At 38.6% G+C, this 12,414-nt stretch overlaps 1 long non-coding RNA gene across 1 annotated transcript in view; it reads right to left on the bottom strand.

Annotated features, from left to right (window-relative positions):
- Positions 1-5,072: 5,072 nt before the first annotated feature.
- Positions 5,073-12,414, bottom strand: part of LOC139042293 (uncharacterized) — a 28,969-nt gene continuing 21,627 nt past the window's right edge. Inside the window, exon 3 of the long non-coding RNA XR_011498849.1 lies at positions 5,073-6,939. This is a non-coding gene — a long non-coding RNA (uncharacterized lncRNA). The remainder of the gene's footprint in view (positions 6,940-12,414) is intronic.

The raw sequence follows: 12,414 nt of genomic DNA, 5'->3' as shown, positions 1-12,414 counted from the left end.
CTCTGATCAAAAGAATGAGGCAGAAAGGTTATTGTGTTACTTCCAAGCTTAGGCTCGAGGAGACCTTGTAACTTCTGCTCTTGCTGTCTCACAGCCCTGAGGCCAGGATACGTAGAAGCCCAGGATAGTTTTCTTGAGGATGAGATATGACATGGTGTCATAGGCCCAGCTAACAGACACCATCAACCACCAGATGTGTAAAGGAAGCCATCATAGACCCAGCTGAGCAGCCAGATCACAGTAGCTACATGAGTGGACCTAGTTGAGACCAGCAGAAAAACTACCCTCTGAAAGAAGGTATACAGATGGGCAACAGATACATGAAAAGATGCTCAACATGACTAATCATTAGGAAAGTGTAAATAAAAACCACAGTGAGAAGTGTAGATCAAAACCACTCACTCTTGTTAGAATGAATGTCATTAAAGAGACAAATAATGGGTGCTGACGAGGATGTGGAGTAAAGGGAAACTTTGGACACTGTTGATGGGATTGTCAACTGGTGCAGCCACTAGAAAACAGTATGGAGTTGCCTCAAAAAATTAAAAATAGAACTACCATATGACCCAGTAATCTACTTCTGAGTATTTATCTGAAGAAAATGAAACATTAACTTGAAAAGATACCTACCCCCCCCTGTTCATTGCAGCATTATTCACAAGAGCTAAGACATGGAAGCAACCTAAGTGTCTTTTGATGGATGAATGGATAAAGAAGTTGTGGTATATATATATATATTTATATATGTATTTATACACATGTATATACGTATATACATATATGTATACATACACAATGGAATATTATTCAGCCATAAAAAGGAGGAAATCCTGCTATTTGCAACACGTTATGATCTCACTTCTTTGTGGAATCTAAAAACAAAAACCAAAAAATCTCCCCCAGCCAAACTCACAGAAAAAGAGATCAGGTTTGTGGTTACCGGAGGCAGAGGGTGGAAGGAGGGTGAATCTGATGAGGGTGGTCAAAAGGTACCAACTTCAAGTCATAAGATAAATAACTACTAGGGATGTAACGCACCGCACGATCACTGTAGTTAATACTGCCGTGCGATATACGAAAGTTGTTAAGAGAGTACATCCTAAGAGTTCTCAATACAAGGAAAAAAATATTTTTTCATTTTTTTTGTATCTATATCAGATGATGGATGTTAGCTAGTTATTGTGGTAATCATTTCACAATATATGTAAGTCAAATCATTGTGCTGTACACCTTAAACTTACACATTGCTGTATGTCAATAATATTTCAATAAAACTAGGGGAAAAAACCTACCAGCTGAGTGGGCCCAAATTATCCACCCTCCTAATTCTGAGCAAATGAAGCAATTACTGCCTTAAGCTACTGAATTTGTGGTGGTTTGTTATGCAGTAACTGATAACTGAGACAATATATCATATTCATTTTACATTTTTTCTATAAATAGTTATGCCTGAACTGAACATCTTGAAACAGACACTGGGGTAATTTTGTCTACTTCAAATTTTTTTGGACATATCTGATATCAGAAAGTATAGACTTTCTGGTAGATCTTTGTATAGATATATACCCTTTGTGTCCTTTTTTTGGTATAGATATATATCTTTTGTATACTTCTGTATAGATCTTTTGAATTTGTGCTTATCAAGTTTGATATTTATGTCAAAGTGAATGGAATCAGTTTTGTTTTTATGAAGTTGCATGTGCCTTAAAGCTGCTGGCTGTAAATGTATCAGGTTCATGTCTCAAGTTCAAGTACCCCAAATGGCATTCTATGCTTTTGTTGCCTGTAGTTGCTCTTTGAGATAAGTGCTACTTTTTGGAAGAAGCGAAAAAATACTTCTCATTACTGATTCTTTAATCGACAGCAATCAACTATTTGCCTTTTATAACCACTTGCAATGAAAATGATTCTTAATTTCCCATTTCTGGAATGCCCTAATGTAATAGATTCCTAATTACTTAACTGAAAAAGCAAACACCTTCTGATGCTTGCTCAGACATTAAGGTACATAGTAGTGATTACCAAATCTGTCTGGTTTCCTAGATACCAAATGCTAAATCTATTAGTATTTCCTGAATTTTCAGTACTATTCAAGTAAATTGAAAAGGCCGATTTATAGGGACATTTATATGATTTCCCTCTGTTAAAAACAGAGATTTGATGAGGTGATGGGGCAACAATAAAAACTTTTTCATAAAACTTATGCACGCAGTTCAGATCTGCCGTTTCTTTTCACACTGACTACAAGCTACTTTTGCTATAATTATTTAAATAAAAGTATTTCCATATAAATGTTAATAGAACATTGTACTTTTATTAATCCAAAGTTAAATTATTTACCTTAGCGCTTCACTATATAGCCACTTAGATTCTAGGACCCCAACACCCGCACATACAAGCTTGAAGAGGATTCGACAATTGATTTTAAGAACACGGTTAAAAAATAATGTAGCATAATGAACATTATTTTTGTATTTAAAAGTATTAATTTTATTTAAATAAAATATTAAAGTTTTAAGGTATTTAGCAAGAATCTGAAAAGATCGCCCAATGGAAAATGCATGAGTTAAATATTTCTGACATTCAGTCCCACTTGGAAACAGCTGTGGGGTAGGATTGGTTCAGTTATAGCTCTGTATCATCTTTGCATGTTCCCTGCCTGAGTAAATTTTTAATCTTGACAGATCATAGAATAGAAAAATTCCCTTCGTAGATAATGCAAATATTAGACACTTAGGGAAGGAGGTTCTGGAGGATTCGGGCTCAAACTTTCCTCACAATATTTCTCCTAAATGGACTTTGTTGAAATTTAAGAAGCTTAAGTGTGAACCTGAGGTGCATCTGTTTTCCCTTCTGAAAGAAGTGATGGTTATTTTTTGCTGGGCAGACAATTCAACTGAAAGGTTTGGAGTCCCAGTGAGTGAGTTTCTTAGAATAAACATCCATTCCTCTTTTGGCGATCCCTTTGTAGTCAATTTCATTCCTCCTTTTCAAAGATTTTTCTGCATTCAGGCTACTGTAAAGTTGTGCCTTTACTGACCTGATGTTCTGAGGGAAGGTTGCTGGGGAACTGAAGGAAACTTGTGAAAGAGGAAAGAGAATTTCCTCTTTCTTTCTCCTGGAACCTGTCCTTAAAGTGCGTTCCACAGACCAGGGGCCTCTGCATTATTTGGGAGCTTGCTGAATTCCAATCTGCATGAAGACGACCAGATCTCCCTTGAGAATTGCATCTCAAAGTTGACATGCACTGCCCTGGCAGAAAGCCTTTGATAAAATCGACCAGCCTTCCCCTCTCCAGTGGCTCTCAGAAGGATCTCCCTCTTCTCTGGGTACGCCCCTAAGGAAAGAGAAATAGAGGCAAAGAGCCCTGGCAGTTTGTTTCCACTATGTGTGGCTTTGGGGAAATAGTTAAATTGCCAAGTTTCTGTTTACTATTTGTCAAACAATGTTCTAATATTTTGTGACTTATCTCTTGTGTGTTAGCATGTTGTGACTTAGTCCTATCTGTTGACATTGGGGAGCCCAACTCATTATTTAAGAAGAGAAAGTCTTCTCTTTCACCCATGAGACATAATTCATATCACTAACATATGCTTATCTTAGCCTAACTCAAAAATTAATTAATTTAATTTGTTTCAACTTAAGCTACCCTGAGTTAGATAGATGTGAATACAATTGCCACTGAAATATATTTTTAGGTATAAATAGCCAATCTTTAATATATTAGTTTATTTACATATCGTAGTTTTTCAAAAGAAAAATTGTAATGAACTGTTATTCATTATAGTTAGACTATATCATTCTCTTCAATTAATTAGCTTCCAGAATAACACTTGAAATTATAGTACACTAAATTTCTGCTGCAGGTGTATAAGGGTGTACACACAAATTTATTTTAAAACTCAAAGAAGAATTAAAAATAACTATAAAATATGGTTTGATTTACAAGTTACAAAGCTCTTCACCCACGTGATTTCATTAAAATATGAAGAGTCTATGCAACTTTCACTTTAGAAATGCTATGCTTGGTAAGCTGGCTATTGCTGTAGATTTTTTGAATTTCTTTGAAATCTTTCATTTAAAGCACCATAAACGTGGACTTAATGCCATTTATTATGCCAAAGCTGTATCTCTGAAAATTGTTTCCTGATTCTCACTGTATTTTGGTGTTCTAGGGGTTTAGCTTAAGGAAATTGCTGTTATCTTAGAATTCCTCATCACTACATATGTTAAGTTCAATCTATTCAGGCTGAGTTGACACCAGCTGCGACAATGACGCCCCAATTTACTAGCCTGATACCTAAGAATGATATTCTTATTTGATATCTCACTTTCAAGATATAGGAGGCCTTTTAGGCTTCAGCATGTGAGAGCCAGATTAACTCTCAGCAACCAACATGGTTTTAAATAGCTTCGTGGCAAAAGGTGATAAAGGATTGAGGATAAACATTGTAAAACAGTTAAAAATGGTCCTGGAAATAATGTGAAAGGCATTTAGATCCTAAGAAGTGTCACTTCTTTCAGAATAGAATAAGAGAAAGCAGAGCAGTATTTTCCATGCTGTACCCTTTTATTCCATTGTGAGACACGTCAGTGTTTTCTTTCCCATAATCCCCGAGCATACACATTCTTTCCCCTCCAAATACATGTTGGTGGTTAAAAAATCCACCACAAGCAAAAGCTTAGTTGGACATTATTAAATGTTATTTTAATGATTAACTTTTTAATAATCAGCAAACCACTAAAAAAAATACTTTTTTTCTAATAATATGCCTCTTTTAAAGTATGAATAAAATCCTTCCTAGCTATCTTTCCTTTTTCTTCTTTTTAACAAAAATTTATTTCATACCTATTATGTGTCAGATGCTATGCTAAGCTTTGAAAAGATAGACAAATAAAACATAGTTCACGCCATCGAAGATCTTAGAGTTCAAAAGATTGAAGGAAAAAAGCTTAGGGATTATAAATTTCTCATTTTGTTGAAGATGAAACTGCCTTATTAGTAAGAATATCAAATTAATTTGTAAGAAATTGAAAGCATAGTGATTCATATGGAATAATCAGGATTCGGTGTGAAAGAATGCCAAATCTTTATTTTAACATCAAAATCCATTGAGATTAATTTTTTTCAACCAATACATTTGTTACTCAGTGCTACACTCTGTGCTGGGTTTCAAGATATAGAGGGAACAAGATAGACTCGGTTCTTGTTCTATGGATCTTATACTCTAGGAATGGAATCAGATTAAATCAAGAAACTAGAAAAATAAACACAATAATTACAATTAGCAGTAAGGATGTAACACCATCAACAAGGGGCCATGAAATTGGAATAAGAGTAGGAAAGCGTGACCGAGGATCTGAAATTTTAGCTGGGGTTTGCTACTTTTACGTGAGATCACAAACTGTGCTTGGGTATTTGTTTTATCAGCTGAACTGAATTTTTAACGGGTATGGGAGTTATGTCTCTTCTCTTCCTTACCTTGCTCCCTGCTGCCATCTCTTTGAATGATGAGAAGATCACTATGACCAGTGATTAGTTTTGAGACTACTAGAAATACGCAAAAGTGAGGATGAGGAAAATAATATTTATTATGAAAAAAACATTGTTCTTATGAAATCGGCTATAATTACGATAATAATTAACTATTCATATGTTCTTCTCTAACAATAATAAAGACCTGGCAATTTCTCTAAATCCTATCCATATTTTCTAAAGGTGTCAGTTGCTCTTCTAATAAGTCTCATTTCCTACTACCTTTTTGATCATGTGGTCAACTTCCTGCCCTAGAAATTTGCTCTTCCTCCCACATTCACTATCTTACTGAATGGTATCACTGTCTGCATGGTAGCCCAGGGGATACTATAAAGCATTATCCTTGAATGTTCCTTCTCTGTTACCCCACTGTCCAGCTAATCTGAAATCCTGCCAGTTACATGCCTCTTAAGTCTATCTTAAATCTTCCCATTCCTCAGATGTCCCTCCAGCGCTACCTTTCTTTAGTTGAACTACTCTCTCTCTCCCAGCTGTTCTCCAACAGGGCTCTGAGTCAAGACAGATCATTCCGTATACTGCCTTTAGAATTGTCTTTCTAACCACAGATGTGGCTATCCGTCTTTTCTACTTAAATTCTTTCAATGACCTCATCATCCTGAAAACAAAGTTCAGACTCTCCCTACATCACACTGGGGCTCTCAGTGGTGTGGCTCCTTCGTTTCCACTCCAGTACCTCCACCAACTTCCTCCTGTTCTCCCTCCCACTCCCAACACACACACACTCACTCTTCTACCCAGAGCCATATCAAACTACTTTCTACTCTATGCTCTCTCTTACCCTTAGGCCTTCTGTTATCCTGTTACTTTTCTTGGGAATGCTCCACTCCCTGTTTCCATTTACCCACCTCTTTTCTTAGAACCCGACCTGGATAACTTGTTTCCTTTATTGGTATTACCCATTTAGTCCTAAGCTTATATCCCTCTTCTCTGAGGCTCACCTCATCCACACACAGTAAGGTTGGCTGAGGGTTGACTCTACCTCGTTCATTATTATACCCACAACACTTAGCAGGGGCTCTGTTTAATGAACACTTAATTCATCAATATTAGAAACTTCTCATTGCAGAGGGATTCAGAATTCCTTCAACGCACATAATCCTGTGAAAACCAAGCAAAGTGTGTGTGTTTGTTGGGGGGTGGGGGTGGAGAGGGAAAGTATATTAATTTTCAATGAGATAAGAGTCCTGATTTTCATGCCTCTGCTCCGCATCGAGGTTACTTGAGGACCTGGTACAGGAACCATTGTCCAGCTCCTGGGTTGCGCTTGTTACTCCAGCTAACAGCAGTGATTGTGTTTGAAGTTCTGTCTCATATTGTTGCACTTTCGTTGATATTTAATAAAAATGCAGAGAACAGCTTGCAAAAGGCAGTACTCATTCCTGCTGAGAAAAAAAAAAGGGAAACAAGTGAATCCCCCGCTAAGCAATTTCAAACGTTTCTGCTGTAACCTTAATAGCATAATTTTAACATTTTGGCACTGGGTGAGGTCAACACTGATGTACTTTGTACTAACGCATTATACTGGAAAATTGGATCCAGAGGTAAAGCGGAGTTTCCTTTTCTCAAAAGTTGTATAGCCAAGATACACAATTCATGAGCAAGAGTAATGTCCTGAGGATACTAGTGAAGCTTATAGCTGGAGAGTAGCTTGTTTTCCCATGTTCTAAAATACCAAAAGCTTATTTCCTTTAGGTTCCCATTTATGTTTACTATTATTTTTATTTCATATTATTTTCATGGAATTTAGACTGCAGACTAGGCTGATTTATTTTGCTTAGAATATTTAGAAATCTGGGAAGTGCTATTTAAAACGAGTATTTCTTGTACGAATAAACTTTTTTAAAAATTATATTTGATTGTGAGGAAATATGAATGCATTTAAAGCTTCTAGCATCCAGAAAACAACCTTAATTTCAAGTTTTAAGAAAGTAATGACAACTCTTCCATTTTCATACTTACAGATTCTCCCAGAGCCATTCAAATCAATCGTTTGCTATAATTGCATTGGCGTTGTGATAACTTGAGGTGTAACCAAGGAAAATTATGTTTAATATGGATCACTAATTACCCTGTTAGCAACTTAGGCAAATTAATGACTAATATTATATAAGTGTAACAGTAATCACTTTGAGATAATTCGATAAGAATTCCTAATCAAGACAAGGATATATTTTTAAAAAATGGTACAAAAGGATGAAAGATACAGGATTTATAGCAAATGATTTTTAACTGAAATCTGAATATTAGAAACAGGCTATTTCGAACGCGATTTATTTGGGTAAACCCTCATAATTTAATATTACTATTTTTCTGAACATTATCTGACCCATTTCCATCTCTGGGTTATGTAACCTGGGCTAGAAGTCTCTCAGGAACCAGCTCCCTCATGATCTTTCCGGCATTTCCTGTTTGAGCCAGGGTGGAAATACTCCTAACGGGCAATGTTTTAGGGGCCTTAGCCCTCTGCTTCCATAACTAAGAGAACCAAGAGATAAAAGAAGCAAAACAAGAGGAAGGCAGCCAAACCATGATTTTGGTTTTTCAGAACCTCTTGTTTCATTTAAGCGGTGACATTTATGGATTATGGTCCTCAACCAGCCATTATATATAAACCTGTATTTCCATACCAATTCCCTCCTAACTTAATGCATCACTGAGCGCAATTCCATTACAAAGGGCTTGAGTCAAGGTTTGGAAGATTTACACAGAGGCAGACTTGGAGCTTCTTCAGCAGAACAAAGGTGACCTAGCATCATAATTACGTGAGCTGTAAACCTGTGAAGAGAAAATGAAGGCCAGCCGAGTGTGCGATAAAGAAGATGAGGAGGTTGGGACTGGATCCAGACAGTAAATTTCGTACACCTTAGGCAGGATATTTCGCCCCTCGGGGTGTTGGATGTGATCAGGATGTTTCAAACTTTTCCTCCTTCTCCTCTTTTCTTCTTTCTTCCTTTCTTCTTTTAAGCGGCAGTCCTTTAAGTGTGCAATCTTAAGCAGAATCTCGATTTCAATGAATATTCATTTATTCTGTCATTCAACAAATGGGTTTATTGAGTACCAACTATGTGCTGGGCACTCTTGAAGGGGCTGGTGCATGACACAAAATATAAATCAAAGTAGAGATGATGTGGTGGAGGAGGAACTGAGAAGCGGGGCCCTGTCTTCTTGGACTATCCCCTGAGCCTGGCAGGGGCCCAGAACATTCTCCTCTGAATCCTAGTGTTACTAGAGCACAGTTTGAAAACCACAGAGATCTCCCTTATCTTTCCAAAAACCTATGGTTCCAAAACAGAGGGTACACATTAATTAACCACGGTAGTTGCCATTGGAAAGGTACCCAGGATTGTCACAGTCAGGTTCTTGGCGCACAAGACCATCCTATTACAACTGGCATTTATTTACTTTCTAGATGGTACCCCACTCTAAGAAGAAATAGGCAGAGGCTGGCCCAGTGGTGCAGCAGTTAAGTTTGCACGTTCCACTTCAGTGGCCCGGGGTTCACTTGTTCGGATCCTGGGTGTGGACCTACACACTGCTTGGCAAAACATGCTGTGGCAGGCATCCCACGTATACAGTAGAGGAAGATGAGCATGGATGTTAGCTCAGGGCCAGTCTTCCTCAGCAAAAAGAGGAGGATTGGCAGCAGATGTTAGCTCAGGACTAATCTTCCTCAAAAAAAAAAAAAAAAGGAAGAAATAGGCAAAGGAATCATAATTTTACTATAATGAGAGCTTTGCTTTTCTTGGTCTCAATATTTTTCCCAATGTTGAGGGTCATTTTTATCTCACTAAAGAGAACATTGATGGTCCAAGATCCACCTTTAAAGGTACTGTTACCCGTTTTTTAAATTTTGTTTTATAAGTCATGGTGTTATGTCAAGGAGACATTGCACCTTCTATTTGATGTCTGAGCAACTTAAGCTAGAACTGAAATATATTCTGATGTAACATCTGGACATAAAAAAAAAAAGAAAATACCAGAAGAGAAGGGGAAGGAAAGAACAGTTGCCATTCAGGATTTATAAGGAATAGCTACATTTGACAGTTAAAATATATAACCACTTATCCTTGCTGCCAGTCAAAGACAATTTCCTCTGGCTCCTTCTATTTGAATCTACCAAATAATGTACCAGGTATTTTTCTTTTTCTCTTAAGAAAAAAAGACAGTCTCTGAAATTATCTGAAGTTTAAATGATTTAAGTACTGGTTAGAAAATTGAGCTTGAAATCTAATGGTTATCATCACCTTGTATTTCAATAATATTTCATTTCCCACACCTGCCTTCGAGAGCCGTTTTGATCATGAGTAACAGTGGGGGAGAAAAACAATAAACATCATGTGTGCTGCAGAGGTCTCAGCAGATAGGAGCCAAGTTGGAAAGGAGAACAGCGCTTTACTACAAGGCTGAACCTGGTGGGGAGCCTGGAGTTCTGCCCTGACGATGCCAAACTTTGCAACTTTATTCTCTTTGTGGCTTTAAAGAGATTTGATCTTTCTAATATTACATTCTGAAAGCCAACTTAATAGATATTCTATTTCTAGAGAGGTTGGTAGCCTGAATTATGGAAAATTCTTGTGGTTGCTGTCATGTTTTTTGATGAAGGAGCAAAGGGCAGACTAAATTTGGCTGATTTGCAGGAAGGTTGACTATACACTGACAGTGATTCCTGAATGGACTCTGCTTTATGCTGTAGGAGAAGAGAAACATTATTTCCAGCAGCTGGAAGGTGGCTCAGGGATTTAAGGTGCTATTTGGGGCTTTGCCAAGATGCTTGCCGTGAACCTGGGAAAGTCAGTACAGAGTTTTGGTGGATGAGGTAGGCAGCGCTCAAGCTTTACAGCTGAAGCAGGTGCAGGCCTGTGTGATATGATGTGAGAAGTGTGAGGAGATCTTCAGAGTCAAATCCCTCACTTCCATTGTCTGTCACCTTAGAGCATTCCTCTGAGGTAAGATTTCTCAGGCTCTTGTTAAAATGGAAATAGGTTCTCCAGGAGGCATGTTAGTCACTGCTACCTTAGCAGTAATCACTTCATCAGCTAAACAAGCAGAAAGCAGGATCCTGAATAGGTGGTACTCACAGAGGTCAGTCTGGGTTGAGAGAACAGGATGGGTCCAGGATGCAGACTAAGGTGGGACAATTCAGTAGAACTAGCGATGGGGGCCCCGGACAGGGCTGGGCGGAGCACTTTAGGATGGATTCAGCTCTGATTCAGTTCCTGCTTCCATGGAAGTCACGAGTGTGTAAAGTCATCTTGCCATCTGGGTGTTTCTGTCTTACGAAAACTCTCTGGATGTTGAGCACATCCTGTTTTCCTTGTCTCCTTCAAAGCATCGCTTACATCCGATGTTTAGCACAAAGAGTTGAGGATGCTAAGACTCCTTTGTCTACATCCACCACATTCCTTCACCCCAACTTCATTCTTCCCACTTTATTTTGCAGAAAAATTTAACTTTCCACCCCCTACTTGATTCCACAGCTACATTTGCGTGTCTGAAGGCTCATGAATGACCTCTGCTGCCAGCAGGCTATTAACTATGGGTCACCTCCTTTAGAGGTATAGAACTTGGAGGATTTGAAAGTTCATTCTTTCTATTTTCCTTTCGCATACATTTCAGGTGGTAGCTGAGAGGGGTATAGAGACTAATACCTCTAAAGGCATTTCCCTTCTTCTACAACCCCACCCAACGCAGGCCGCAGCTACAGTGAGCTTGGCTCTAAATAATCTCCCCCTCCTCTTTGATACAGAAGTGGGCTCTTTAACCTGATTCAGTCCATCAAAATTAAACCACCATGTGTTTTTGAATGGCTCAGACAAGGATCTCTGCTAGATAAGTGTTCTCTCAGCTGACGTCCCTGCCTATCATGAGCTTACAGACTGCCCAGAAAGAGTAGGAGACTTCTCAGAAGCAGGGAACAATATGACTCATAGAAAGCAATGAAGTGTTGAAGTGCTAAGTGAAGAATTAGTGCTAGAGAATATACGAGCTGTGCTTTCTCAGGATCCTGTACCTCATAGCCTTTATCGCAATTGTCAGGAAAGTAGTTATCTGGATATTACTTGTTTAACATCCTGTCTTCACCTTATTTTATTTCCTTTTCCCTTTTGCATCCTCTTGGTGCAGAGTCCTTACTTGATTTGTTGACCAGTGTATGCCCAGGGGAGCGCCGTGAATCCAGAAAGTCAGAGAATGGAGCAGTTGCTGTCACATGTGCTGCTTACCAGCCACGGCCATCAGGGAAGGCTTCACAGAGGTGCCTCGCATCCAGTGGAGGGAAAGTCCAAAGACTGCCATGGATTAGTCACAGCATCTCAAACCTCTGTCTACACCACAAGATTGTCATGACGTATTTCTTTATCTGGGAATCCCCAAACTGTAGTTAGAATCAGGAAGTAGAAGATGCCTCACATCCTGGTGTGGCTTGGACAAAATGCCAATATAACCTGGTTTGGCCTGTTCCACTGTGTGGCCCAGATTAAGTTCCCCTCAGAAACACATCCAGTTTCCCCTGGTTTGCATGATGGCAGCCCGGACTCCCAGGCAGCCCCCAAACCCTGGTGGTTCTTGCTGTTTACGTTTGGAAAGGAGCTCCAGTCACCACAATCCCTCTGAAATGCTGTACTGTCTCCAACGTAACAGTTCTCTGTCTTTCATTCTTATTTTCAACTCTCCTAGGATTCAAAAGAATGTAAAGATGAAGACTGCATCCCACCCATCTATGAGATTCATAACCTATATGTGCAAATAGTATGAATAGGAAGAAATCTTTCAACCATAAATAGGGTTTTTAACTTTCTCTGCTGCTCCTGGTAAAGAAAGGCAGGCAGCTGGTAGAACATTACCGCACTGTTCTCTAT

Source organism: Equus asinus, chromosome 27, assembly GCF_041296235.1.
Source record: "Equus asinus isolate D_3611 breed Donkey chromosome 27, EquAss-T2T_v2, whole genome shotgun sequence".
Taxonomy (NCBI): domain Eukaryota; kingdom Metazoa; phylum Chordata; class Mammalia; order Perissodactyla; family Equidae; genus Equus; species Equus asinus.
Note: the sequence above shows the minus strand (reverse complement) of the source record. Positions and strands in the feature narration are given on the sequence as shown.